This window comes from Pieris rapae, chromosome 9 (assembly GCF_905147795.1).
Source record: "Pieris rapae chromosome 9, ilPieRapa1.1, whole genome shotgun sequence".
Lineage (NCBI taxonomy): Eukaryota > Metazoa > Arthropoda > Insecta > Lepidoptera > Pieridae > Pieris > Pieris rapae.
The window spans coordinates 1,232,125-1,258,211 of NC_059517.1; the positions used below are offsets into that span (position 1 = coordinate 1,232,125).

General features: G+C 32.4%; 3 non-coding genes across 3 annotated transcripts; 1 reads left to right on the plus strand and 2 right to left on the minus strand.

Moving 5' to 3' along the window:
• Positions 1–15,199: 15,199 nt before the first annotated feature.
• On the minus strand, positions 15,200–15,272 carry Trnaf-gaa. Its single transcript has one exon. It is a non-coding gene; the product is annotated as a tRNA-Phe (tRNA).
• A 4,225-nt stretch (positions 15,273–19,497) lies between these two features.
• LOC123689474 lies at positions 19,498–19,700 on the plus strand. The gene has a single exon (XR_006750450.1). It is a non-coding gene; the product is annotated as a small nucleolar RNA U3 (small nucleolar RNA).
• A 287-nt stretch (positions 19,701–19,987) lies between these two features.
• Positions 19,988–20,060, minus strand: Trnam-cau. The gene has a single exon. It is a non-coding gene; the product is annotated as a tRNA-Met (tRNA).
• Between the last annotated feature and the right edge of the window lie 6,027 nt (positions 20,061–26,087).

Consider the following 26,087-nt stretch of genomic DNA (forward strand, 5'->3'; position numbering starts at 1 on the left):
GGAAACTACCACAGGGGTACCCACCCGAGCTCGGGTCAATGGGTCGACTATAGGTAAACTTACGAATTTTCTGGAGTGATCATGGCCGGCTTAATCAGTTGACATCAGCAGAGCCTCTTGCTCGTTTGCCTTCTTTTACGTAAAAAAAAAACAAACAAACAAACTTTTAAAAGACTTATTCTTTTTGTTATTTATATAACCTCTCAAAGTACAGTACGAAATCCAAGTTGAATTTAAGTCGTAATTTTAAAGATTAGGCAGAAGTTTGAATTTTATTATGGGATTACGCGCATAATTTTATAGCGATACTTTAAAACATGTTCAAGATTTGTAATTGAAATGAATATGTCCAATTTAAGGCCTGCCTCTCCGACTCATTTTTGTACCATTCTTAGTACTGAGAAGTGATTACGGTAACTTTCGCAAGCCCTCACGCATATGATAGTTTTCCTGGGCGGTATCCCTTTACAGATCGTAGACCAGATCGTATACCAAAGCAGAAATATATTTACGCCATACTTTCAAAAAAGTTTTTATATATCAAACCATTGAATTCCATTTCGAATTTTAATATTACACTTGAATCTGAATACTCAAATTTATAAAGTCTATGATTAGTGGCTCCAATACCACATTTATATTATTGATAGCTTAGTAAACTGAGCTTAAAAGCTATCTTGATAATTGAGAGTTAAAAAAGTTTCCACTAAGCTCACCGGAAGGAGAGTGTTTACGGGTTAGTGTAACACGAAAGACAAACAGGCAAAGTGGGAATGAGAAGCGTGATGCCGCTTGGGCATGCTTACTGCAACGATTAGCACCTCAGCCTTTACTGGAATTAAACGAAATCTTGGCTTGGCGTCATGCGTGCTAAGAACTGAAAGGACCTTCTCCTGTTAATAATAACCTGTTTCATATAAATTAGTAAGTTAAAGGAATTTAATATTATGACACTATCCGGTCAATATATTCATGAAGCCTTGTTGTTTTGGAATTCCAAATTGAGGAATTTTTGAAATGAGTATAAAATTTATACAAGAAATTCTCTATGTATCACCCATTTTGCCCTCTGGCATTGAGGGTGTTCATGGGCGGCGGTATCACTTAACATCGGGTGAGCCTCATGCTCGTTTGCCCCCTGTTCTATAAAAAAAGGCGCATATTGATAAACAAAACAATAACTAAATTATTATGTATATACACAATCCTTACATAGTTGCAAATATTGAAACTATAGATTTTACATAATTCTTTAAAAAAAAATAACATATAGTCAAACAGTCTGTGTAAAACTCCAATAGCTTATTTACAATATAGTCGTAATATTCCTTTTTCAAAATACGCGTCAAAATATACTCGTGGTATGAACGCTACAAACAAATGTTTTACGATATACGATTTGTTTCTCTTGACAATAATTTTCATAGTTTTCGCGTGTATAAACACGTTTATTATTCATATTGAAACAATTCGTATTGTAGCGTAAAATCATGTGTTACGTGATTCTTTGTTTGACGTAAATCCTCATTCCTTATAGGTGACGTGTGTGATTGTTTGTAGAAAATTAGATGGCCTTCGCAATTTTTGGAGACTGACAAAAGATAACCCGGAACTGGCATTTTCATTTTGATGAAATTAAACAGCCTTTAGGAAGAAGTTAATGTTAATTGTACATTATACAAAATTAAGAATTTCAAGAACTTTGTCAGCTTGTTTTTTTTTAATGACAAAAGAGATTGCGACTGTAAAAAATAAAATTGGCGCACTCTATAGTTGTGGTTTTTTCATACTCTACACTTAGTTCCTTTTGATGACTTTGTTAGACCGGTTGTACCTATCGTAATTTCTGTTTTATTAAAATAATAAAACTATTTCAACAAATTATTATTTAATTACACTCTGCTAACAGCAACTTTACATAAAAACAATCTGGCCTATAAAATTATAATGGTTAATAAGTAATATTATGTTGAATAAATTTTCTACAATACTAGTGAATTTAACTAAGGTAATGTTCATTAACAGACACCGCCATTGGACTGATATTCACTTCACTAGTTTAGTTCTCTTTGGACGTCTTTTTCTGTTGTACCAAGAGTCGTATTGCACCAGCATTCAAGGAATATACTTGGTGGAAATATGGTTGGTGAGTGGAAGCTTTTAGCAGATTACAAACCGACCTTGAAACCTTCATGGGTATTTGATGGAATCTGTTGAAACTGAACAATTCTAATTTCGACCGGCCTTGTCAAGTAACTACTATGTACAAAGATTTTCACAGTTTAAAGTAATGATTAATAGGTGATTATAGCTGATTCACTATTATCACCCTTTATTTTTACTCGAGTAATTGACGTCATCATATAACACGTTTTGAATGATTTTTTTTAATCATTAGTACTAAAGAAAGATTTGTATGTGTGTAATGAATTAAAAAAAACTACCGAATACAAACTTATTTAACGGATGCTTTTTAGATGGTGACGTCTCCTTACATAATATGAATATACATATGATAGATACACACAGACCACATATATCGGAATTGACACGGGATCTATGGGACTATAATAGATATAGTGGCTATAGAATGTAACAATGTTTCTCGTACAAACTTAGTTTATTCGAGAAAACATATTCAGCGCTCCGTTAGTTCGCTCTTATTAAATTTACAATCTAGCTGTCGAAAATTGAATAAAAACTGTGCATATGTCGAGTTAATCTCATTCTCTCTAACGAACTTGACCCACTCAGATAAATGATAAAGCGGGGATTTTCATGCCTATAACTTATTTGCAAGATATTTAAACTGATAACATATATAAAATAACTATTACTTAAAGAAAATGTAAAAAAGAAAACGGGTACAATTATCCGTTTTAAATGTAATTAGTTTTAATTTCCTTGCCGTGTTGGTGTAGTGGCGTCTGTAATCTTGCAGTGTGTGAAGGAAAACATCGTGAGGAAGCCGGCAAGCCGACCCAAAAGCCGATGGCCTGTGTCAAGCACGAATACAGAAATTCAACTGATATTTATAAATCTTCATATGCTAAAAACAAGAGGCAGATAGGAGACAGCGTCAATTATGAACTCATACAAAATATTCAATAATTTTTAACGCACGGCACTCAGATTTTTGAATCTTAGCTTGCTCCTGAAGAAACTGGTACGCGGTTTCCTTAGATTTATCGTTAATGGTACTGTTTGTCAATAAGCACTGGAGGTGTTAACAACATCCTCATCACCGACATGCCACAGCTGTGTTTGTTGATGGTAATTTACAAACATACAGGTTTGGAAGTACGAGCAATGCAGCTTTTGTAAGATTCAAACACCTGTGTCTGTTAAAACGAAGCTAACGCATCAATATCAATTAGTAACCAGAAATTTATTGCCAGTTCTTCCCCTCTGATGACTTTGAACTATCAATTTTACTGACGTTTTTAAGTTACATTGTGTTACCAATATAAAGAAGTTAGGGGGGGGGGGTTTGTTAAAACGGTACGATGCGGGGATTGAATTATCCGATATTGTAATATTAAATACATTACACCACATAAATGTCACCTTTTAGGTTTAATGAGTCACTGAGTGGTAACGAAACGTTTTACTAATGCGGAAAAACGTTACGGCGCGTTACTGGGGGTGGGGCAAGAATCCAAGAATCTCTAAAAATTGCGTGACGTTGAACTTGAACGCTTCCTCAGATGCTTAAAATGTTTAAGTTAAGCATTAAATTTTATAAAGATTACTACTAAAACTAGCCAGCCGTTACAAAAAATACCGCGCCCGTTGACAAGTTGTCATATTTAGTTCTTACAATGTTTATTTATGTTCTACAAATTTCTTCATACCTATAAATTATGTTCGACGGATTTTTTATATTAATTAGTTATATTCCAACCAAAACTGTCTAAATTACATGAAAATTGTCTCAGTAATTTTTGAGATTTCAGGATCATGCTGTATTACGTATTTGAAAAGGTAACCCCTTTACAAATACGTAATACTCCATAGTATAATTACTTAGGTAAATAATGTTGACAAGTTTTAAGTAGTTTTTATTCCAAGAAGTTAGTTTATGACTCAAACCGAAAATAATTGAGTTCACACTTCACAGCTTTCGATCAATTTTATCAAGTTACACTATTTACAGGTTATTACGAAAATTTTCAAAACATTTTCTATAATTGCATCAATATTGACACATAAAAACGATTTTTGTTTAAGTTGCGCAATATTCCGTCATATGTGACATGCGCGAAACAAATTTTCTTGTAAAACTTTACTATGTTGAAGATGAAATGTGACCTCGCGATTTTTCATGTTTTCATTTTATAAATAGTGTGACGCAAAGAATCGTATTTTTGAAAAACAAGTGCAACATTGAATTTGGAATTCCTAACGTTCGTAATTTATGATCAAAGTTACCAGTATAACAACACTATTTAATTTGTAAAAACCTAATATTAAACATTTTTTAAATGCTAAGAATAGGCAAGGCACAAAAAAAGTTAGGAAAAACATTCATTTAATTATCTATTCATGATGAAAAATAAATGTTGTCATTGGACGGCAAATTGTCGCAGATCTAACCGAAAGAATGCACAGAAAATTTCACGAAAATCGGTTGAGCCATTTTAGAGGAGTTTAATAACTCCGTGACTCGAGAATTTAATATATTAGATTGTCTTGAATGTCAACGCTTCGGAAGACAGAAAAATTGTCACAAAATTGTGTTCACCCTCACATATTTTTTGTATTAAATAAATATAACTAAACCACAAATATTTTGTTTGTATTCAATGAAACAATGCCGGAATCATTCAAGTTACATACGTTTAAATAGTACATTAGTTAAGACTACTCATAACGGCGCGTTAATCGGCCCATGATGCCCAACTTGTTAAGGTTTGTGCTAACAGACAATTCAAACATTTAACCCAGAGCCGGTCCTACCTGGTAACTGCTTGGAATTTTTGGTATTCAATTTTGGGTTTACAAATTTACGGTCATTATACTAAATAGTTATACCGTGCTTTCTATTAATAAGTGGTAACCATGGCAACTACTCACATATAAATCGTTAAAAAATTACGGCTGATTAGTACGGTTTTATTTTTAAATGTAAGGCAGACAGTAATTCATGTAATGTTGCTGTTTCATGAACTTTATTCAAGGGGAAAAAAATAATAATGTAATTATTGTATGTGTAAAGTTTCTGTATTTATTTAAATTATCTTTGAAAGACAAAACCAGTAAAATAATAACACACTAGCAATAAGCAATCTCTTCCAGGCAACCACTGTATACATATAAGGAAATTTTATAGTTAAAATGACAATACTTTTCAATAAATAATAGATTCAATCGATCAACACTTATGTATCCAAACAAATGTTCTGGTTAATAAAAATGATGCTATGAAACTAAAACCCCAACGACCGTGGCCAACGTAATATATAAAAAGTGTAATAAAAAATAATTTACCTCTAAATTAATTTTTTATCCATTTCACCCAAATTCTAAAGACCAAGAAACTTTTATAGCCAGTTATGAAGCGAAGTTATTGCAGCCCGGAAGCTGTAATGCAAACAAGCGTCACCCTCTGGCCTCATTACAATGCCTTTGGAGAGGTCTGCAAACACCGCAGTCTTAATCTCACGAATTGACTTACAAGTATAGAAATGTATTAAGGAAAAATCATTTTCTAATAAACCACCTCAGATTTCTGTATATGTTTCATAATCATTTGTTAAACTTATAGTCAATTGGTGATCAGCCTCCTGTGCAATAGAAACTACCGGAAATATGTCAAAAAGTATTTATAAAATCTAATATTAACTCAAGTGAGACTAACAACTGTGCCCATAGAACAAATCTTAGATGGAATCATGTTTATTCTAAAATGTATTGAAATTGTAGTTCGGATGGTAATAAATTTATCTTTATTTTAAGTCAATCGAAAATGTTCACCTACAGCAAACTTTAGTCACATGACATAACTCTTAATATACATACTCTTACATAAAATAAAAAATAAAATACGTTTATTATGGAATATCAGATACATTATACAGGTATGACTTTTCTCGTAATTAAATTTGTATCAGTACATCCCTAACCATCAGCAATAATTTAATTATTTAAGAGCTTACATTAAAAAAAGCGCAATTTTTTTTGAACTTGAGACACTTGCCCAAAATCCAACCTGATGTTAAGTGAGATGGAGGAGGATGGCTCATGCATGGACGAACCTATATTAAACTGTCAGGGAAGATGGAATAACCAGGCCGCTCATTGTTATAAGTACCATAATTTCCCCAATTCCGTGAAAGTTACCGCGTCTAGTCAAACATCCCTCCCATTCAACCCTTTCACTCAAGCTTGACAAAAAATACTTCACACTCGGTCAATATTTGGCGTCCACTGTCTTGATGTGTGCCACAAGTTATTCTTGCTATAATATTTAATATCGTTTTTTACTTTTTTCTAAATTCGAATTTTTATAGGACTCCTACATAGTACACAGGCACGCGGTCGAGGTGGTTCTGAGGGCTTGCCGTCTCTTGCCATGCCGGCAACGCACTGGCGAGCCCTCTGGCATTGAGTGTCCATTGGTAGTGGTATCACTAAACATCAGGTCAGCCAAGCCTACTGTCCGTTTGCCCCCTTTTCTATAAAAAAATATTACAAAAATTGTCGACTTGAAGTACTTCAAAGTGTTTTATTTGTTTAAGCCTGAATATGGAGAAATAAGTTACAACGTATTTTTATTAGAAATAAGAGAAGAAAACTTCTTATCATACACTACAATTCACGTACCACAGACCTATTGAGCATCTAAGTGTGGAAACAGAGTCCACATACATACATACACTACAATAATTTCTACATAATTGTATATATATAAATTTGTAATTAAACTATGGTGGTACAATGCAGAAAGTGGTTAAATTTGAGGGCCTCTGAAGGAGAAATATCGTTGTGCGAAGAAAGTACGTTTTTGGATTGCATATAAGTAGATTTTCGTTGTCTATAATAATCGAAGTTATAAATATTAAGCTATGTTTCATTGTTCAATTTTGAATTACTATAGGATATCAAAAAAAATCAATTAAATGCGCTTTCAAAATCGCATCTGCTTATGCACATTACATAGGTATTTCTATTATACCCGCTACAGCACATAACTTAAAATAGCTTTAAAATGGCCCTTCCTTTTAACGCCACCAGCATATTTGAACTTGTCGGGTATTACAAATCCATTAGGTTCGCTTGCGGATATGTTCAGTGTCAAACAGGCGTATCAGACGTGTCATAAAAAATACTATTAATTTGATGTTTTTTACGACATTGTCGATATGATGATACTGATAGAGGGCTGGCGAGTTGGTTACCAGTTTAAATTTGCTTTAAAAATTGCTAAATTTGCTAAAATTATGCTTTTTTAAGCATAAGTTGTCATATAATCTAAATACATCTTGTGATGAAAAAAAATTGTCAAACTGTAAATTGGGGACGTAATCATTACAATCATAGTCTTTTATTAACATAACTTTTACACATTAAAAAAAACACTTTATACCTGATTGAAGCTATGCATTTGTAACCCTTCATCTTTTAGTCGATATCATCTCCAGGGAAATAAGTACAGATAATATAACTTTTTCTACAGCTGTGATACTTTTTGAAATTCAACACCTTTTGTCTTCAGTCACCGTGACCACGCGCGTTGTAAAGCACGGGAAACGTCGGAAATAATGGACAGATGGTTTAAAACAGCAAGAAAATGGACTAGTCCAAAAGGAAAAAGGAACAAAGTAAGACCAATAGAGGCATGGGCCGATGGGATCGAAATCGGAATTCGGGTAGCTGAATAATTACGATGGCAAGTTATCAAATAGGGTGGAAAAGGTTTTCCCGGATAGCGGCCGCATCTTAGAGTAGTACAAATTTTATTAATTAATAAATATTTCTGTTAAATGTATGTCAATGTGGATACATAAAGGCTTATTATTATTACCTATGTATGTTCTAGAAATCTTAGCGCCATGGTCCTTATTTATATAATATTTCCATTACATTTTCGGACAAAGGACGTCGAGTGTTTAGTCGTCGCCGAGAGGCCAACAAACGGACAAATAGAGCAGGTTCCCACGGACAAACACTCTTCGAGGACCCTTAAGACCCTCGCTATTCAACAATAATACTATTTTACTTTTAATATGCGTCTTATTAATATATTTAGTGCACTAAAAATTCTGTTTTGTAACGATGTATTTAAATAAATAGAAATAACTTAATTATAAAAAATATTGATTAGGAAGCTAAAAAAGCGTAAAAGTTATTACAAGTTAACTTAAAAGCACGTTTAAAAGCGATTTTAAAAACCAGCAACCCATTCGCGAGCCCTCTAACGTTGTGTCCGGTACCTCTTAACATCAGGTGAGCTTGCTGCGTTTGCCCCTTGTATATAACAAATATCTTATGACTTATATAATAACTCTTACATCTGACACATCTTACGATGCTTACCGCATAAGTATATGTTAATAGAAAATTCGGTCATAGAAAGAAAACTCGCTGCTACAGGAAAAGAGAGGTTTCCTTTGAATTTTTGTAGAATTCAATTTTTAAAAATATACCTGGGCGTGCAACTATTTTATGATAGAAACATATACAAACGAGGTATCGAACATTCTCGTAAATAGCTTAAATAACATAAAAATCCCGCAGCATATCTGTCTCCACTTAACCTAACTTGAGTTATATCTCTGATAAGGATAAACTAATCTTACAGTATAAAATTATGTTCCGAGATCGCTCTAATTAGAAGGAATGAATTATTTATCGTGTCTTCAAGCAGCCACCGCGTATAAAGCTGTTGCTATTAATCATTGATCAACCCGTACTCTTTAAGGATGTGCTTTCGGAATACGCCGTCTTTTTTCATACTACCGATAAAGATTATAAGGTTTTTCTGGGTTTCTGATTTCATTATACAAAATGGAATGTTTAATTATGCTTTTTCTAGTCAAGTTAAATTCTTTAAAAAACGACTAGTCTATAATACTAATGTAGGATATGATAGGAATAAGATTTACTTAAAAGGGTTTCCAAATTTTACCGAATTCAAATATACTTAAAATTAATAAACACTTTTTTATTTTTACAAGACGTTAGATGTTCTATCTTCTGAGCCACTCTTGGATTTCATTAAGGCCTTCCGTACCTTACTTATATCAGGTTTTTAAAACCTGCGAGCCTCACCATCGGACGCCGCAACAAAATACCAAATTCCACCCATATCACCTAAACGTTCGTGTTTCCAAACCAATTGTTGTTTTTATAGAATTGGTACTCTTTTCTTAAGGCAGAAGGCCCTTTCAAAAAGTTTAAAAGTCCGGCGACGCACTGCGATCCCCAGGCATTTGGAGTGTGTCACTTACCATCAGATTAGCCTCCTCCTGATCTATTAAAAATAATAATATCGTTGACTTCTGTTTCTAGGCCTATATGCCTCAACGTGCGAGCATGTTTTAGTTAATAAAGCCATTGGTGTAGGATTCACAGGCGTAAGCCAATCGGTTTACAGGAATGTGAAAGTTACATTTAAGATAATAAAATTTACATTATTCGCAACAAAAATGGTCCAAAATTACTTCTGTGAAAACAATACGTCAACTATCAATATAATATTTCAATAAAATTATCACTACCTTCGCGATTCAATGCTATTCTAGATTTGAAAATGATATTTAAAATGGAAGAGGACAAAGAAAAACATTTTTTTATTATCTACAGTTAAGTATTTCTTTTTTTATATAAAAAATAACCTTTAATTTCAGTATACAAGTTCCATCTCCATTTTACAATTTAAAAATGAATCACTGCAGTATAACATTAACGTATTTCATTTGCGCCCAAAAAAGCGTACAAATTTATATTTATTGTAAAAACTACTCAAACTAGTATTGTCTATAGGCAACTGTTAACTACAAAAAAACTGACATTCTAAAAAAGAAACATCTCTCATCACATTATTAATGAATGGACATCGGAGAATGTATCTTGATTAAATTGTTGATGTAATAACATCATTACTACCGCATGGACCACCCAAAATCATCACCTCAAACTAAAGATAAAGGAAATTATGAAAATGATGATCGCTTGTAATTAAGGCTTCGATGGCAATTTGCATGTGATATGAGCTAATGCGCAAGGTTCTTTAAATATTTCGGAATGCATTTACATAGATAAACCGGGCATGCCCTTAAGTAGTTCGTAATTTATTTTTAGATTGTTTTCCATATCAAAGAAAGATCAGATACGATTACTGATCGATATCTAAAATATTTGTTAATTTTAATTAAAATCAAACATATAAATAAGCGAATTTATTATACCAATTGTATAAGTGTACAATCAAGTCTGATATATTTGTGTCTGTTTTATTATTTATTAATTTATAGGAATGTAAATTTGGTGGCAATTTTTTTAATTTTTGGGAGTATTCTGTCGGTTTCTTTTTGACGCTTAAACAGTGCACAATATCGTCGCACTTATGAAGTATATTATTATTATTAATAGCATATTTTGTAATCAGTATAATTAAATATTACATATTAACAACTTTTTATATTATACTTACAGGAAATTTTGGAAAGGTGTCTCATGCTTTTGATCAATATTATTTCTTTGAAGTTTGTCTCTGTTCATTACTATAATTTGTGCAGTGTTCTATTTTTTACTTATTTGAAAACAACAACAACTTTACAATAAAAATAAAGTTAAAATTAAAACATAAAATAAACACATTGGATGTATCCACAATAGGTTTCACTAATATAACTATATGATACAGAGCAAAGCAAAACAAAACAAAACATGACAACGACGCATATACATGTAAGAGTTAGGACTTTAACAGTTGTTTTAATTTTTTGTTTTAATCTAGCCAGACATTGGACACGCAGTCAGAACACAACCAGGACTAAAACACACCACCCACATGTGCAAGTGTTGAGTTCAGAATCATACTTGTAATTAACAGTGGTTCGTAATACGTCTTTAGATATATAGAAATAACTATTTCGGTTCTATAGAATTATAATCTTTGAACGATAAATATGCTACTACAGTATTCATGGACGGTTTGAGGGCGTTCCGATGAGTAATGAGCGTTGTAACGTTTATAGTTGATTTATGGTTATTTTTTTTAGTGTACGGGATTTTTTATCATATGACAACACACAACAACAACAATAAAAAATATCACTTTAAAATCTAATTCTATGAACCCATACGCTCAATGTATTAAGATAAAATGCCTGGGTTCGATAGCGAGAGTAATATTGCAACTTCTTTTAACACTGCTCACGAATCCCACTATTACTTCCTATTTTATATTATTACAATGAATTGTCAATCAAAATATTATAAGCAGATCAGAGCAGGACAATAAAACTTTTGTAAGGCAAGAAACTAAAATCTCACATACGGCTGCCAAACATGGGCACTTACCAAAGCACAATGTGAAAGATTAAGCGTTACCCAGAGGGCGATGGAAAGAAGTATAATAAAGAGGTAGGCAATTTAAAAAGTGGGAATGACTGGAAAGACCTGGTCGGGATTGATATACAATAAGGAAAAATGGAGGAAAATGGAGGAGGCCTTTGCTCGTGGGCACACAGAATCAGTTATCGTAGATTAAGAAAAACAATAGCTATAATCTATATATTTTGTATTCTGATACAAGGTTATAAATAAAAGGCAAGAAACTTAGCGGTTAAATAGACAGGCAAAATTGTGTATGGCCAGTTTTGTTAGACAGTGTCCGCCATGATTTCAGAACTTGCAGCATAAATTTAAAAGAATTTGATAAATTTGCATTTTTGATTTTATTTTCAATAAAGTAATCAACTCTTGTTTTTATTAAAAAATACGGTAGCTCTGTAGTAATTAATATAGATATAAATAAAACTAAAATTCTTTTATTTTAGAATGTATTGGAAATTCTTAATCATGATTTCCAAATTAAAAAGTTATCGACCAGCGGAAGTCGATTAGATAACCAAAGGAATGTATTTCTAACCGACTTTAGAAGAATTTTTTTATCAAGAAAAGCGTAATTGCTGTCACTAAAACTTTAAAATAACTGCTTTTCAATACCTTTAGTAATGAAGACTACAAACAAAGAAAAGGTCTGTCAATAATAAGGTCAAAATCACTGTACCGATAAGACTTTCTTTCACCATAAGATTGCTCCAATATGCTTCAGTAGTATAGACTTTTCGGAAATATATTTGAAATATCTTCTTGCCCCGAATCCTTGAATCCAATCCTTTGAACTCTTTCAAAACATCGTTAGAGTCCACAGGTCGATGGCGATGACATTAAATTGAATGCCAAAATATAATCATTAGCAAAACATCTGACAGCTCATTTAAATCATGTGTGTAGGCATACAAAAATTATAACGTTACACAACGGTACGATTAACAACATAGATGAACCGGTATTAATAGATATTATGTCATGTACGCACAGAGAAGCCGCTTCCAAATTATTTTTGTATTAATTATTCTTCTTGAAATTAGCATACAATATAACCCATTCGATGCGGTGGCGCCGACACACCTACACACATAGTACACTTATGGAACCTTTTCAAATTAAAGTCACGAAACTTTACGAATGCTTCCCACTATGCTATGTAAATTATTACTTTGATACAGTTCTATGCGTCTAATAATCTACGAGCCGTAATTAATTACATTAAAAACTAGTCGTTAGTACCTCGGAGTTTGCATGTTATCATTTATTAGTGTCACTAGACTATCTTGTAATGAATTGGTAAAAAATTTGATACATCGAATTAAGTTGAATTAAAAATAACAATGTTGTGATTAATAAGGTTAGTAAAAACACATCAAAGTGTTTATATATTTTTACACCGTTATAAAAAGCCGACAACATGAAGCTATAGTCAACATTTTAGTATTTTTGGGATATTGAAGTAAACTTTAAGCAGACAATGTGTAATAATAAATACTTTCAATGTATTAAATACCTTTTTTTCTATTGTTAGTGTTTTTTTTTCTCTGCACAAAGACGCAATTAACCATTATGATCCAGCCTAACTTAAGCCTACTATTTTTTTTTAAAAAAACCTAATTTACTTTAAACGATATTCAACATTGATAGCCATAGCCTATAACTCTACTTACTGTGTCTATCAAGGGGAAGACACTATTCTTGTGTTCCATGTATCCACTTTCCATGTTTAGTACTTACGACTAACTTGCGTTCACACTAATTCACTTATTCTAATAGTTTTGTCCGTGTTGTCAAGAAGTTGAAACCACGACATTCAGTAGGAAAAGTTATTACTTACCGGCCTAACAAGGCTTTAACATACTGATTTTATTATTTACAAGTACCTGAAATAAAACTGTTTGAACGATGGACTGCCATTCCAATTCTGTTACAAGACAATATATCCCTTCATTTATCGACTTTCTTGACTCCAAACATACCTATAGCCTATATACATGATACAGTGTTCAGCCAGAGTAAAAAAATGGAAAAAATTAAAAAAATTTTTGGAGCAAACCATCTTGCTCGTCGATCCATTCCCGGAACAGAGTAACTATGTCAAAAAACCGTTATCAATTTAATTCGCTAAATTTAAGGTAATAAATATGCTATCCATCAAAGATGTGTATGAAATTGATGTATGATTGACGGAATCACGAAATCCTTATTACGCTGACCCAGTTAAAACTAACACATGGCTTGTCAACTTAACCCTGTCGGTTCGGGCTTTCCAATCAGGGCTGTGCATCAGTGAACACTTTTCTTTCTATGACTGCATTTTACTCATCATTGTAAAGAAGCAAACAGAGACGATAGAAGTAAAAACGGAATTGAAATGAAAGCGTTTTTTGTTAAGATAGTGGTACAATTAGATGCTAGAATAGATTACATTTTATAAAAATCTTCTCAATATATATATAAAATAAATAAATGCTTTTCGTTGGGCACCATGCTAAAATATTCACGTTAAAACAAAACGACATAATTATGAAATAATAAACACTGAATAGCAGTAATTAATAAGGTAATATAGTTTCTTGACGACTTTTGGAAAAGAAATAATGATTATTTGCGGGAAACCTTTTTATTAATATGAATTTGATAACGTTTTAATATATTTTAATAATGTGATAATGTAGTGATAAAATAATAATATTATTACTTCTATTATAGATTTTAAGACAAATTTGCACGCCATTGTGTGGCAGAATTTTTAATTAGCTTGTACCACTATAACATTTGTGAACCATATTCTTCTAATAAATTATTATTAATATAAAAATATATCAGAATAGCGATTAAGCTTTGAGCTTTATGAAAGTTGTTAAAGCTTCGGCGTTCGAGTCGGTTCAATGAAAATCCGAAATAAAAATCGTATGCCTAGCTTAATATCTCAGACAAGAACATGTTAATTGTAGTAATACACGCTTTAATTGATATCGTTTTCAATCGAGTGGGTAATTGCAAAGTATTTAGCGGTTTGATTTGTGAGAAAAATATAGGTGTGTTAAGCGAGAGACTATTGTAGTGTAATAACAAGGCGAGATCTTATTAATTTTATAATTTATTGCAGGTCAGTGCCCTTCTGGTGTAAGGCTTATTTTGTGTGATGATTCGTTGTTAAATTGGTATAAAAACTCGAAAACACTAACATTTTTAAGGGACTATTCTTTTGTTTAGTGCAAATCAATCAGATGTCTATATGACTTTTTTGGGAAATTTGTGGAAAAACGTGTCACTCAAGAAAACGTTGGGAGTTTTTCCAAACGACACTGGAAGCCTATTGAGTCATATTGTTTCTTATGTTTCGATGGTTTACAACCTAGACTGTTAATTAAAAGTACATCAAATACGAAACAACAATACTTATGATGTCAAAAATTTATCAATTCCTTTTCAGTGTATCGTCGAGGTGAAAATATTACTTGAACATTGATTTTACGATTTTTTAATTTTATGAAGGAGGGAATATATTAATAGCAAGAATGAAATCATTTTATTATCATATATTGATATATTCCTAAAACCGAAATGACTAATTAATTTATAATTTGCATGTAAAAAATAGAATAAATAAAATACAAAATGTAATGACTGCCGAAACCCGGGATTGAACCGGGGACCTTTAGATCTTCAGTCTAACGCTCTCCCAACTGAGCTATTTCGGCTTATTTGAACGTTTTCAAATTAAAAATCAGGTATTTAAATTCTATAACGAGTTTAATTCGATATTTTACTTGTTACTCCAGCTAGTATTTGATAAGATTAATATAATTAAAGCATGGTAATTAAAAGAAAGGTCTTCAATACTTGTGTACTACCTGTACTAACATATGGATCACAAACTTGGGCGCCTACTAAAGCGCAGTATACAAAGCTACAGGTGTGTCAAAGAGCGATGGAACGATGTATGATAGGGAAAACAAGAAGAGACAAAATAAAGAATACAGTATTAAGGAAAATAACTAAGGTAACAGATGTTACAATAACGATCAAGAAGCTAAAGTGGAAATGGGTGGGACACATCGCAAGAGGTACAGAAAAGTGGAGCAAAAAACTGCTTAACTGGTGCCCAAGGTACAGCAAACGCAAAAGAGGGAGACAACTGAGAAGGTGGATTGACCACATTAAAGAAACGGCAGGTGGTACATGGCAGAGAGTGGCACAGTGCAGAGAGGAATGGCGGGATTTGGAGGAGGCCTTTGCCAAAAAAGGGCACACAGATGCACCAGAATTAGATTAAAATGAAAATTTGTTTAAATGTATATAAAATATATAATGTAAAATGTATCTGAATAAAGGCTATTATTATTATTATTAATATAATTAATTATGATTAATGCAGATAATGCACAATACAGTTCATTTATCGGTGGTGAAGCATAAATTCTGTATTTTCTCATTGGTTGCGCAATGCAACTAAATCAATCATTTAGACCAAAGATTGAGATTTGAGCACTGGCTCTCTAGCACCAATATAGACATCTCCGCTCCCAATAAGTACAAATTTTTTTTATTTTACGCGCGTTTACAACATCGTTACGGAAATTGTCAGAACATCGAGTTCGATGCATATGGCTTAATAGGCCGGTCATTTAACAACCTAGCCTTTTAACTAAACGACTGTTTAACTAACGGCCTGAAAGATATTCAGCCGTGTAGCGCTTGTTACAACATTTCATAAACTGGCTAATGTTTAGACCATTCGTACGATTGCTGTAACAAGTCCATTTACTTCTTATTGTGGCAGTGCGAGTGTCCATGGGCGGCGGGGCGGTATCACTTAACATCAGGCATATGTAACATAAAAAAAAGAATTGATTTTCATTAGCATTTCAAAGTTATCGAAATTAAATAATTACCAAATACAATAATGTTATTACTAACACTTTTATATGGACTATGATTGTCTTAATCTTTCCGTATCGTTTAAATAACCGATGACCGAGGTAATTTAAAAGGCGTGATGCTACCTCTTTGCGAGGAATGCTTCGCAATCACTTTGGGATAAAGGCGCCGCAGGTAGCTACCCCCATTAATTGACTATTAAATGCGTATATGAAAAAAAAATTAAAGACAATGTATTTTATCAAAGTTGATAACTCAATTTAGTTGGGGCGACGGACTAAAAGCCGAAGAGTCGCGACTCCAAGATTAATTTCATATTATCCTTCAAATTTTAGTAAGGGAATAGAAAAGACCGGCTACGCACTTGCGAGCCCTCCGGCAGGGTGAGTGTCTGTCGGAGGCGGTATCGCTTAACATCTGGCAAGCCGATTTGCCCTGTCACATGAAAAAAAGACAGGATATAGTCAATTTTACTCGCCAACTTAGAAATCAATTCACAGAAAAATATTTTTTTTTTTTACAGAGCGGTAAACGGGACGATCAAAAAGAGTCATCGCAGCTCATAGACACCAATTTTAGTCGGTGCGTTGCTGACCTTTGAGGAAGTTAGTAAACATGTATAATAAATATTAAATATACTATATAAATTTATGCTTGTATTTTAAGTGTTAAACGTGGTATAAAAAGTTTAATCTGATAATTTAACTTGATTAACGGGGCTGTTAACAAAATAATACAAATAAAATCCTTTGGATCGAGTCCATAGCTTTCGATGTTCCAAAAGTGCAACGTTGGCGGCCTGTTTAATAAAGATAAAAAATACAAAATTGGGAGTCTTATATGGAATTACAAAAACATTTTTACTTCCTTAAAATCAGGGATATAATATCTTCATGTCTATTAATTAGCCATAGAATATTAACGTAGATATATACATAACATGTATTACTAACGAAACAGTACACACATAAACACACTGTACACGCTTTACACGTACTGTGTGTTGTGGTAGTAGTAGTAAACTGGCCCTGGCTTAGCATTATGTGTACATTACACACACAGTTTTGAAGTCCAAATAACAAAAATATACAACAAGTTTCCGATTTTTGTTTCATTATATTTTTTGCGACGTTTTTGAATATATCCGTGACTAATCAATGCTCTTAATGATGAGATATAAATCTTCCCTTAATAGCTAGGGCGGTGCCATTAAAGGAGTACCACATTAAGGGTGCATCGTCACTGGGTTTGGATAACAATTCTATAGAACTATTGATCTATTAACCTATTATGAGATGCTTTTAAACTTTTTTTTTTACATAAAATATTATTGTTGGAATTGGCCAATATTTTGGTATACACTTCTATACTGTGTTAGCTTCTTAGAGATTGTGCAAGTTTTATCAAAAATTATGAAGTTGGTGGAATCGACGCAATTAGGAACGTCTTATACAACTTTTATAGTTGACAACAAATGTGTGAGCGTATTTCAATCTTTAAGATGTTTCAAATATTTCCTTTATTTATTTGAAAATTATGCTTTGTCCTAATTATAGGCACGAAATATAATAATAATAAATAATAATAATAATAATTTAAATACGTAGTTTATGTTGTTATCCTAATATCCTAACTTCCTTCAGTACAATTGATCGCAACCTCTTCACGCCTAATCCATGCTATGACAGAATGCACCAAACTAGACACCTTTTTCCAGTGTCTTTTTGGTAGAGAGTAGTCTATGGCCATCTGTATCGCTTCCAGCTTACGCTTATATTTCTTTATCCACCTATATAGGCGTTCTCTTCTAATGCTTCCTCTTGTTCCCCTGCATGAGTTGCCTGTCCACCTGTTATCTGTTACATATATGCCTCACCCATTGCCACATATGACTGGTGTAAATCTTATTAGATAATGTAAATCATCACTTTTGTTTTTCGTTTTATTTTTTAGCTGTTTGCTTTTTTACTAAAGCGCCATTTAATATACTTGTGATAATTTAGTTGCCCAACCATCGCATGGCAGGTAATTAGAATTGTTATAAATAAATAATTTCACGCAATAAAATATCTATGAAAAATTCTATGTACCTAAGTAAAACATTATTTCTACTGCAACATAATATGGAAGTTTGACTAACAAGCCCGCATTGACAATTTAGTTTTGTCTCAATAAAATTATTAGTAGTGATATTAATTTAATTTGGATAATATAGAAATTTTAATTTTTAACCTCTTCTTTCGTATTGTGACCTTAACCGCTGAGTAAATTCCTTCGTGTCGGAATTCCAAACAATACGCCATCAAATTTGCGTTGCTTTAGTTTTCTACGCTCTTTAGCTTTTTGCATTTCTAGGGTTCAGGGTTGTCGTAAAGTTAACTGTAGGTACTTCAGGTAACCAACAACAACAGATACATTGTACCTTTGTTGCGACGCGTGTATGGAATGTTCAACATTTGGACAAACATTTTCTTACATCTGCGAAATAAGATTTTCACCAGTCAATTGGTTAAATTAACAGAAAAATATAAAAATAAATATGTAGGTTTTAATTATTTTCTTTTTATAGATCTTGTTCTTTATTGTTTTACTTGTTAATGTAATTATTTGACTTTCTTGGGTAAGAAAAATATATTCCAATAAAGCGCTACCTAGTACAATTTTCAAAAACTATATACAAGGGGTATATCGCTATGATGAGTTAATTTGCACACAATCCGTTAGGTGGCGCTTACTACAATCGATTATTTTAAAATAAATACAATATTATAACCTATTTGGGAACTATAATTATAGTTGCTATGGGTTACATATTTTAATTATAAAATTTTTACACATTTAAAGTAAATATTTTTATTAGATTCCGAAATAAAAAATACTTCGCTATGATTGAGTTGCCATCTAGTTCAGATTAAAGAAGATAGAATACGAATTAATTTATTGAATTTTATGCTAGATGGCGATGTATTATCACGAATTATTACAAAACGCGCTATTGGTTATATTCAAATATACATGACTACCGTGCACACCGAAAATTTCATTAAGACCTTACTTCATAGGATCATTTCTATAGTAAGCTCTTCACGCAACTTCTCACAACACGTGGGAAATATTCAGCCATGATGATGAGACGTGGCGCGGTGCCCTGAGCGTGAGGCGGGCGATGATGTAAATCATCAGCCTTCGATGATCGTTCACTCTCTCGCTTGCGAGGGAGCGTGGGGTACTGTCGCTGTCTGAGTGGCTTTATTGATCCCCTTTTATACTATAAAATAATTTTCTATAACAATCTCGCGTCCCTTGTAAAGATATTATGTGTTATGTTATGTATATCTATAAAGCTTTTAAGATCTTCAAACATTATTCACATACACTTAGTCCGAAAAAACGATATATTACAAAGAGCAATATTAATGTAAGGTAATTTGACTGAGAAATAAGTTAAAAACATATACCATATTCGTCTTACAGGATTTAGAGGAAAAAATAACAAAATATTTTTTGATCAAGATATACAGTAATACAAAAATTTTGCCCCGGGTGAGGATCGAACTCACGACCTTAAGATTATGAGACTTACGCGCTGCCTACTGCGCCACCGAGGCCGATGCAGTACACATTGAAATTAGCTTTCATGTAGTTAAATAAATCTATATCCAACACTTTTAAATACACATACATTGTATGCTATTATATAGCTAGTTAAATTTTTCATTTAAGAAGAAAAAACCAATCGATGTAATACCTACTTTAAACGATACCACGATAATGTAATCGCTAATAATATGATAACCAGGTTTTCAAAAGGTTTTAAAAACAGTCACAGGGACTGTTTTTAAAAGATATTAAATTCTTTTTTTAGGTAATATACAGTAAGAAATGCTTTCCTTTTTGTGTTCAAAAAATAAACCTGTTGAGTAATAAAGGTGCTTTACTTCTACCGACCTAAAACCGGGATTCCTCTACAAGTCTATCACCTGACTGGCCCAAAGACCCCAGTGGCTAAAGTCAAGAAGTACTATATAATGTCTAATTTATTGAATATAAGGCATTGAATATTTCAATATAAAAAATCTCCCTATTACCTCATTTATGTTATAAAAAATGATTTCTAAAAGATTCCTATGGCGATATAAGGTTGAATATCAGTAATTCCATGTAACAGATGAGACAAGCCGAAGCACGTAGAGCGGGAAATGGGAAATTTAATGAAAATATTACAAGTTGCCAGTCCGTCTGTCCACGTCGCTCCCTTGACTATTCAGAATACATGGAGCTGCTTATACATATATTTCCAAACGAGTTTTAGGCATTTTTAGCACCGATTTATGATAACATTTATTTGATTTACCTTAATATTAAAATTAACGATGAAATAATTTCGCATTGAATCCCTATTCATTGGTTCTACATGTATACCACTTGTCAGAGCAAATCAAATGATTTATTCCAATTAGGCCACCTAAAATGGCATTTTAGAACATCAAATAATATATAAAGATTCTAGTTGCCCCTTCCAAAAGGTAGTTTCGTGTGAAGAAGAATGGGCAAGAGCCAAGAAACTCCACTCTTACTCTTAGAAATAGGATTAATAATATTTTTATACATAAGAAAAAATATTATATGTCAAGACAATGGACTCCTAGAATCCGCTGTCTCAAATTATAAATACTGTATTTCTCAAAGAATTACATTCACTTACTGAGAATATTTAGAGTAGTTTAGTTATGTATGTACATATTATGAAATTGTGTTGTTAATTATGTGTGCTTTTAAAAACTTTACAATTTGTAAAAAGGTTTTATTTAATTTAAAAATGGAAGGCAATTAAAATAATGCATCCAGACATAAATTTTTCCGTAATAATGTAAAGTTCAAATGAAAATAATTAAGAAATATTTCTTAAGGAATATTTTCATTATAAATCCTTATGGAACCAGTGTACAACAAAAAACTACACCGCAACTTCTTATTACTCCACACATTTCTTTATTCCAATTCTTATGGTTATAACCCTTAATATTATTATTTTATAGGATGATATCATCTACCTATTTCCTTTTGACTAACATTAGATGATATTTGATACGATAGTTAAATCAGATTTATTATTAGAAACCAAAAATAACAAGTCTAGTCCTAGTTGTAGAAATTTAATAAGGAATATTTCGTATAATGTCCGATGCAATTATAATCTAAGTCTAGCAACAGAGCAGTAGTACCTTAGTAGCTTCCGCGGTGCCTCTTATCCTTTAGGCATGGCTGCGCATCAAACTTTATTACTATTATGTGCACATTTAATATTCGCCCGGACGGTGAAGGAAAACATCGTGAACTGGCTTGCCTTAGACCCAAAAGTCGACGGCGTGTGTCAGGCACAGGAGCCTGATTGACTATTAGATTCACAAATGATCATAATTCAGATACAGATCTTAGACAGTTTTGTACGATGTCCGAAGGGACAGGTATTGTAATGTACAAGTCTTGTAAAAACTATGAGATGAAGATTAATAATCAAAACGTTATCTTCTATTAGAATAGTATAACTAAGAATACTGAATAAAGATAGTGAGATTAATTATGTAATAACTGCTCAGACTCGTAGACTTGTCATCAGATTTCGTTTTTTTTTAGCCAGCGTTCATCCGTCAAGGTCTGTCTGTCATGTCTTCTTTTAATCTTAACACTATGTTACGATATGAAATGCATAATTGCACATGTTCAAACGAACGAATACAAAACTACCACAAAAAAATATAACATGCCACATAATTAGTTAAATATTCAAAAACGATTTGCATCCCCCAATAATTTATTGACAAATCCCCGCTCCCAAAACTTTCTGATTGACGTCTAAATGTCATTATTTTCACATAAAACTCCCGAGAGTGAGAAAATTTCACCTCGTTTTTAGGCCTCCTTAACCCTTACCGCGGTGAATATTTAAAAAGTCGTTGGCAACATTTTAATTGGGCAATCCTGCTAGGATTAAATTATCAAGACACCTAGTTACCGCACCGTTTCAAACTTAATGAATTCAACATGGATTTAGCTAAAAAGTTGGTCGCCATTAAATTGTCGTTTTAAAACGAAGATTACAAAGTAAATTGAGGTTTAAGTTTCTGTATTAGTTATTATTACTTTTTTTATTATTATATTATATTCATTTATTATCAGAAAACAAGGTTCCATAATTATTTGTTAGTAACAATTTACTTAATAGCTATGTTAGTACAATACAATTTTTAGTTATTAAAAATTATTTTGTGTTTTTGAATGTTTTCCCTTACTTTCTTATGTTCTAACATATTTGATGTGTATGTGAGTGCTTTTGATGATCAGCTGCTTTTACTGATTTTTAAAAAGCGTCTTTCTTCAGTTTTGTAAAGGCACTTGAAAAGACAGACTACGTACTTGTGTAGTTCATAGATGACTTTAACCAATCACAATGAATCCTTATCATTTCTTCTTTAAGTCTTTTACTAGCTTAGAAGCTAGTATTATAGATAACGACCAGAAATACAGAAGAACAATTCGCATCAAGCTATGCGAGTTACGCATAATAAAAAACCTTAATCAGCTTGAAAGAGTCAAGTAATTTTTTAATTTCCTTTTTATAGAAGGTAAAATGTTTGTGTACTTCGTACGAGGGGAGCATTTCTCATTCTTTGACTTTTTGCCTTAATTTTTTACGGCAAATCTCCAGAGAGTGATCCAAGATTTGAAACAGGACGGAGTTTTAAACTTTTAAGAGTTTGTTAAAAGACACTTTTACAATGGGTTAGCCTTAACAAAGCGCGACTTGCATAATTTTATATCGTCCCAGAGGTGTGCCGTTTTGATTGTCAAAGCAGAAAATTACTTCACAGAATCGCTAACAGCATAAAAACTTCTGTATTTTTACAATAAACTCCCTTAAGATTCATATACTCCTTGGCTTAGTGGTTACTGAACACGGTGTTTTATTTCTGGAATGAACAATATTGACTCACATTGGCGACTGGAAACAAGCTTTGGCCTTCGACAGTAGAGAGTAGGTCCTCAAGTAGGTCCTCCTTCACGGCATCTTTAGATATTCCAGAAATTTTTCCTCCTTTTCTATGGGACTTCAAGCAAATAAAAGATATGTATATTAGGATACTCATCGCTTTATTTAAATCGTCGCCCACGCGAAAGCATCGTTTTTTTGGATGACATAAATTTTTTTAATGAGATTCTCCTTCAGTTAAACTTAAATTAATTATTTCTGATTTATATACATATATAATATACAATAAAACTTATTAAAAACTAATTAGAAATACACATACCTAGTACCTAGTCCTTGTTTAAACGAATGTAGATATAATATAAACTTTGCTATTCATATCCGAACTTTTAGGCCAAATATTGTGTTTGATTTACTCAAATACTATTAAAATAAAGATTTTTTAACACGAATTTCGTATGCTTTTAAACAGTGAAGAGTCTCTATACTAAAATAATTAATCTTTTGCGTGACCGTATAACAGGTAAATTACGGTCTAACGTATTACAACATTACATGAGAAAATAATCTATAAAGCTTTTTCATTTAATAAACAATTGATAAATAGTAAATTGTCGATAGTAGTTATTATACGTATTGACTAAAGAAACTCAATAATTCAAAAGAGCTACGCTTAAACAAAGTCTTACGAAGACACTCAATTTGGCGTGTTTACCCCAACGACAATATTTCTCAACGTAACATTAAAATTTATCACAAGTGAGTCTACGAAAGCCGGGTGATAAAATAAAATGACAGTTGTTTACTATAGACCCGGGAATATCGTGACTATGTAGAAATTGAAAGGTATGGGGCTCGAGAGCTGTTTTATTTATGATGGAAAATGGTTTTTAGATTGCTGTGAGTTACGTTCGAGTAGTAAACATATACGGTGTGTGTGAATTTTTAATATTCTTCTTTTACATCACACAATACAATTGAAATAAACTTTTGACGGCGAATTGAATTTCGTAAATGTTCTATGAAAAGTTGAAGATAGAGAACTGGACAAACAGTATCGATATCAACCGACAACTTACAATATTCAAATGAAAATAAAATAAAAAGGTTAAAGTGGAAATGGGCCGGTCTCATTGCCCCCGTTTGTACTGACAGGTGGGACATAAATGACGCAGTGGGAAGCTTGAATGCTTGGAATGGCCCAGTGGGAAGAAGAGAAGATGCTCACCAGAAACCAAAGAAGATGAAGTAAACTCGGGTAAGAAATAGTAACGAACATAAGAGACTTATTTACTCCGTCGGGAGGTTTGTACTAATATGAAATAAATGTGAACTTAATTTAATCCTTAATGTACCTACTCGAAAAAAGTTTTATTCGCACTCAAAAGGTAATACAGTTCTCGTTAATAAATGTTTCGGGTTTTAGCCAACTATGACACAAATTATGAGAATGTTGATATTTTCCACCACACCAAAGAGGATGTGAGGAAATTTTTGAAGTTTTTTTTCTTTTAAATATTAAGTATTAAAGTATAGTAGTAAGTATAAGTATTAGTATTAATAATTACTGTATTTGTATTTTTTATTCAAATATCTAGTACTCAGTTGCTACAATAATAATAAACCTCGTTCTAGTGCAGGCGATCGTACCGTCTTTGTACCCTGCTACTATAGAATGGTTGGTTCTATGGTAGCGTCGTAACCATTGGTCACAACGGTATCTTAAGTCTACATAAAAGAAAGGGCCAAAAATTAATACAAGATAGTATGCTACCCTTACAAATTGCTGCCTTATAAAAATGTTCACAGCGCAATAAAGGCTCCCATATACCTCAAGCACTGCTAAGCAATGTGTAAATAAACAATACATAAGCTGAGATTTTAGTGTCAGAACATAAAGGGGTTGTACACTTTATTTGGTCCGGATGAGCCGGACGGGCCGTAAACCTGACTGGATTACTTTTATACCTCCTAACAAATAATAGCACATAAAACTTGTGTGAAAAATACTAGTTACGGGAGCAATATGAACGGTTTAAGTACGGATAGTAAAAAGGTAATGTATTTTGTAGTGTTTTTGGATATCGGTGAACTTGAAATTATATCACATATTTGAGGGATATATCTTTAAGACTAAAGATAACTCGATATAATAGTCTAAGAAGCCACGACGGCCATTTTATTTTATAAAATATGAAAGTATTTGTGTGTATACAGATAAGAACAACCAGGGATTATAGAGTTTGGGGTGTGGTGGGCAGGTAAATGTATAAAATAAATTCATTAAAGTATAAAGCTATTTTTTAATGGTAAATAACTTTTTACCAAACTAAGTTGTGGCTAGTATAGGCTAGATTAGTTGTTCCACCACTTAGTTAATAATTTGTTTTAATGACACTTATAAATAGTAATGAATATATTTATTAAAAAATAGCTATAGGACAAATACCACAGTAAATTTAATAGTTTGACTATTTTATTTAAATTCAATCAATGATCAATTAAACCGACATCAATGTATATTATATAAAATATTTTAAAAGTAATTTGTTTCCCGTTCGTTGCTAACCGTACGGAAGTAATTCGTAATTCAGATTAAGTAACAAGGGTGAAATAGCTCTTATAAAAACGTCAGGAGTGATTT